Source organism: Heterocephalus glaber, unplaced genomic scaffold, assembly GCF_053883595.1.
Source record: "Heterocephalus glaber isolate CG9 unplaced genomic scaffold, H.glaber_assembly_v1.0 deba00001606, whole genome shotgun sequence".
Lineage (NCBI taxonomy): Eukaryota > Metazoa > Chordata > Mammalia > Rodentia > Bathyergidae > Heterocephalus > Heterocephalus glaber.
Genome location: NW_028258377.1, coordinates 36,409,321 through 36,415,010, shown reverse-complemented (window position 1 = coordinate 36,415,010; position 5,690 = coordinate 36,409,321). Strand labels below are relative to the sequence as shown.

Sequence of the window (5,690 nt, the reverse complement as noted above, 5' to 3'; positions counted from 1 at the left end):
GTTTGCCCTATTTCTCTCTCAGTGAGTCTGTCGTTGGTGTAGAGGAAAGCTATTGATTTTTGTGTATTGACCTTGTAACCAGCTACTTGACTGAATTTGGTTATTAAGTCTAGAAGACTTTTAGTGGAGTTCTTGGGGTCTTCTACAAAGAGTATCATGTCATCTGCTAATAATGACAATTTGACTTCTTGATTTCCTATCTTTATTCCCTTTATTTCTTTCTCTTGTCTAATTGCCGTGGCTAATGTTTCCAGAACTATGTTGAACAGGAGTGGTGATAGTGGACATCCTTGTCTTGTTCCTGATTTTAGTGTGAAGGATTTCAGTTTTGACCATTTAGTATGATATGGACTGTTGGTTTTTCATAGATGGCTTTTATCAGATTGAGGTAGAGACCATCTATTCCAATTTTTTGTAGGGTTTTTATCATAACCCAATAATCTTTTTTTAAAAAGTAAGGTACATGAAAAGCCTCTGTGCAAGTTCTGTATTATTTTAAAATCCTATTGGCGAATAAAAGCATATCTACTGCAGAACTGAAGATGTCTAGAAAAGCTTGGGTGCATTTTGCTAAGCAGCAACGTGAGCCATGACTGCGCCTCACTGCACAGCACAATGAGCCACAGCCCTACATCTGTTACAACAGCAATGCAGCCACTGTGACAATGTAAGAGCACTCATCAGCTTATTCACATATGTACTGCTGGGCCCCATGTATCAATACACAGCCTGAGGAAGAACCACATCTAACTGTCCACGTCCCACTTCATGACAGGTAAGGGATTTGGCATTTTCTGTCTTCGTATACATGGCGCTGCTGCTTGTGAGGCCTTTGTTATACGATGCTGAAGACCATGGAGAGATACTGCTCTTATGACGGCCTGGATCCAGCCATGCTGATCTGTGTCAATAACGTCTGAATATGTCTGTCAGCCTCTGCAAGATGATGCAGCCCTGGATGAAGCCGTCAAAGGCAATATGCCCTCATCCTTGTCTGTCAAACTTGCGGATGAGGATGTCGTGGAACTGGTCAGAAAGCTGGTAGCCTGAGAGTGTTTGCTCGAGCTCGTTCTTGTCAATCATCCCCGAGTTGTCCCTGTCTTAGATGCGGAAGACGTTCTGCCAATCTGCGATGTACTTCCACACGCCTGTGAACTCGCTGAAGTTCACACCAGGTTTGTTCTCCCTGTATATTTGAAGATATAGCTGGTGCAATGTACAGCAAGAATCAGAGGAAAGGAAGAAATTCCTTCGTGTAGTGCAAAAGCGAATTGGCAAAGAAATGACATAATTTGAGTGTTTTCTGAAGTAATCTGTAGTCAGCATTATCCTGCGCATCTGAGAGTGGCATCAGTTCAGCTAACTGTAGACAAGAATGGAAGGAGAAAAGCATGTCTTCACACAAGCTAGTAATTATATCCTTGTGTTTCAGTTGTCTCTTTATAACCGACTGGTGCTTAAGGCTCTGCTTAATTATAAACTTCCAAGTACTGGCATGAAATGCTTGGTCCATACTGGAAATAACAGAGCAGATATCCAATAATGAATGAATAACTAGCACCATATTGAAAACATTATCATTCTCATCTACTGAAGGGGCCATTCGAACCATGCCCAGCAGCTCCATCAGCTGCTTCTGAAGAGAATAGGCTTCCTTGAAGAGATCCTGGAGAAGGCCTGAAACTGGGTGTAAATGCCTAGAATATATGATTCGCTACTCTTGCAGTGTACAAACGTACTTTTGATTACATGAAGGACTGAAGAGCAGAGACGACGAATATTTTCTAGAATGATGGATTCTTGTGTGGCACAGTCATGCTGAACACATCCTGTAAGAGCTCCTAAGATCCCCACCATTGCCTGTAAAATGTTTCTTAGAGTGGTTTGGATTTCTACGTTTTGGCCCAACAGTTCTCTGGCTTGAGTGGTTAATTCACACATCATCTCATCAAATAAGTTTACAGTCTTTGGTAACACTTGTGAAAAGAAAGTCTGTTCCAATGTCAGGTGATTCGTATGAGGTAAAAACATATCTACCATCATTTTCAAAATTTGCATACGCTCAATCGAACTCTGAGGATGTTGACACATAGAGGCACCTTGGTAGAGCTCTGTCCTCTCATTCTTAGAACCCCGAGGAAGGCGTGACTCCAATTCCGCACCTCGTGCGGATGTTCTGTAAAAGCTCAGAAAATCCCTCTGGCGCTGCAGCACCCGGCTCCCCGACGGCTCCGCTCAAAGGCGTCAGGAGCCCAGAGAAAGCACCAAGGTAAAGAGATTGACTAGGGGAAAACGCCGCGCCACGCACGCGGCTCCGCGAAGCGACAAGAAACCGCCGAGGAGGACATGAGGAGCCGGGCGGGGCAGAGGGCAGCTCCGGGTGGCAACGCTTCTCCAGGGCGCCTGCGCGTTCCTCAGACTTGCAGTCACCTGAGACCCAACTTTAAACCCTGCCCGCCCCAGCCCGAATCGGCTGGGGCTGGGTTTTTGGAGTTCTTTATATACTCTGGATATTAATCCTCTGCTGAAAGAGCAGCTGGAAAATGTTTTATCTGATTCTGTAGCTGTCTCTTTACTGTGTCGTTCTGGTTGCTGTGCAGAAACTTTGTGATTTGATGTAGCCCTATTTTCCAATTCTTGGTATTTCCTGTGCTACTGGAGTCCTAGTCAGGAAGCCTTTGCCTGTGCCTATGGCTTCAAGTGTTTCTCCTGTGTTTTCTTTTTGCAATTTTAAAGTTTCTGGTGTCGCGCTTAGGTATTTGATCCATTTTTGAATAGATTTTTGTATAGGGTGAGAGATAAGAATCTAGTTTGAATCTTCTACATACGATACCCAGTCTCCCCCCAGCACCATTTGTTAAAGAGGCTGTCTTTTGTTGAATACAGGTTTCTGGAGCCCTTGGTCAAAAATGAGATGGCTGGAGTCTTGTGGGTTTGTGTCTGTGTCCTCTATTGTACTCCATGGGTCTACACGTCTACTTGTGTGCCAGTGCTGTATTACTGCTGTTATCATGGCTTTGCAGTATATGTGAGGGTGGGTGTTGTGATGGCTCCAGCCTTGCTTTTTTTTTTTTTTTTTGCTCAAGATTGCTTTGGAAATTCTGGGCCTTTTGTGCTTCCGTATGAATTTTAGAAAATTTTTCCTGATCTTTGAAAAGTGTCATTGGTCTTTTGATGGGGATTATACTTGGTTCTGTACATCACTTTTTTTTTGGTACCGGGGATTGAACTCGGGACCTTGCACTTGCAAGGCAGGCGGCAGAACCATTGAGCTACATCCCCGGCCCAGTAGGGTGTTTTAACAATGTCAGTTCTGCCCAGCCATGAACATGAGGAGTCTTTCCCTCTTCTAGTTTCTTCTTCAGTTTCTATCTTCAATATTCTGTAATTTTCATTGGAGAAGCCTTTTACCTCTTTGGCTAGGTTTATTCTTATTTTTTTTTTTCGAAGCTTTTGTGAATGGAATTGTTTTCTTGATTTCCTTCTCAGTGGATTTGTTATTTGTGTACAGAAAAGCTATTGATTTTTGCATGTTGGTTTTGTACTCTCCCACTTGCTGAATTTAGCATATCTGAAAGATTTCTGGTGGAACTAGTTTGAGGGTCTAAGTAAAAGTTGACAGCATCTGGCAGTTGAGATAATATTGCTTCTTCTATTTGTATACCTTTTATTTCTTTCTCTTGCTTAATTGCATTGGCTAAAATTTCGAGTACCCTATTGTACAGGAGTGGTGAAATTGGAAGCCTTTGTTTCATTCCTAAATTTACAGGAATTGCTTTCAGTTTTTGCCCATTGAATGCTTTTCTGGCTCCAGGCGTGTAGTCAGCCTTTAGGATATATTTTGTCATTTAACCCTACCAACAATGCCTTTGCAAGGTTCTCTGGCTCTCTTGCAGACGTTACAAAAGACGAAGTGAAGCACTGGAGAGTTGAAGTGACTTATCAAGGTCACAGGCTGTGGAGTCCTGAGGTCCAGGTTTGACACCAGTTATATCTGACCCCTAAGCCTATATTCACTTGCTTGTTCAATTAGTGACTTGTTCATTTAGGCAACATTTTTTGAATATCTCCCCTGGATGTTCCAAGAAAAGATGACTTAATCCCTGCTCACAAGGGATTTGTCATCTAAGAAATGACTCCTGTAGGTGAGCCCGGGTCTGGAGCCCTATGTTGGGGTGCCACCTGTAGCTGGCCCACCCCCGGCCTTGTTTTGGGACCTACACCCACTACTTTGTTCTCCCTGATCGGAGGCAAATGAGGATGAGCGACAAAGAGACATGGAGTCAGTTTAACATGGAAGCGTCTGGCCTTTCTCCACCCAAACGCGGCCCCAAGCAATCCAAGTAACACATGGTTCATCTGCTTTCCAGTATCCTTTAGTACATGCCCTGGTAAACAACCTAACCTCAGCTGTCTTCACTTGGCCCCAGAATCTGTGATATGCAATCACCCCTGGGTGCAGCTCGCTCCTTTGTGCTCACAGAGGAGGCCAGTTAGGCCTTAATTTTCCTCTGGTGTCCAACAGACTCCTTCAGTGTAGGGCAGAAGGAGGTGAGCAGGATGAGGGAAGCTGTGGTGGGTATGGGGGAGTCTGAGGCACCCTCCAGAGGGGCTTGCAGTGCTTCTAAGGGGAAGGGTATGGAGAAGGAGACACGGTCACCATGACTTGGAAAGGCCGTGGAGGAAGTGGGAATTCAAACTCTGGAGTTGGATCGCTCATGGAGAGAAGGGCAATCTAGAGAATGAGCTTAACTAGGCAAAGAGGTAGGGGTGCTGCTCGCTGCGAAAGGGAAAGAGTTGGGGTCTCAGCAGAGGTTGTGGAAGAGAGCGTTGGGAACGAAAGGTGGAGAGAAAAGTGAAGACTGAACTGCATCAAGTGCTGAAGAGTAGATGAAGGAGATTAAAGATAAGGTAGGTAGAGTTAAAAATTAACCTGATTAATAGCTAATTAATAGATATATGGGAGTGCCCACAGTCAGAAAGTATTTGCTATAACATGAGAGCACCATGATGAGTTTGAAGTATTTTTTAAAAATGAAACAACCTTTCATTCAAGAATAGGAAAGAGTAAATTTCAAGTAGGTGGTGAATTGGAGCAGGCCAGGTGTAAGAAGCGGAAGTTTTGGGGTTGTCTCACATTGTGCACTGGGAGTCCTGTGTCAAGTCCTACTTCTACTAGAGACTGGGAGCATGGAAGACATCAGTTAGAATGTTTGCAAGCCTCAGAATCCAGGGCAAAGAGGGAATGGCTGTGAGTAAGGAAGCAGAAGAATGGCTTGGTTTCTTTGACAGTTCCACCAGAGGCCAGCCTACCTGCCTCCTTGGGAGCTCGTGGGAGAGGCTTTGCCTGCTAGCTTTTTCTGCAGCTGCACTGCAGCCCCATTCCGTTACATGGTTATTCCACCGACCGATAGTGAGGTTTCGAGTTCCCGAACAATGGGAGCACCGTGGGTTGGAGGTAGACCTGCACAGGCCCTTGCTTCTGTTATTACACTGAAGTCTATAAAAGAACACTCCCCGCATGTGTGTGGGGGTTTCTAAATGAAGGGGAGAGCATGCACGTGAGCATCTGATGCTCTCCCTTTTGTTTCTTTTTCAGAACTACTGTCAAAGCTGCTCTGTCCCACGTCCATACTAGTTCTGCAGGGTAAAACATAGTCTATGGCCCAGGACACTGGCCCCGAATTTCT

General features: G+C 44.6%; 1 pseudogene; it reads right to left on the bottom strand.

The window, feature by feature from the left end:
• Positions 1-835: 835 nt before the first annotated feature.
• Positions 836-2,049, bottom strand: LOC106010578 (FIGNL1-interacting regulator of recombination and mitosis pseudogene; annotated as a pseudogene).
• Positions 2,050-5,690: the final 3,641 nt, after the last annotated feature.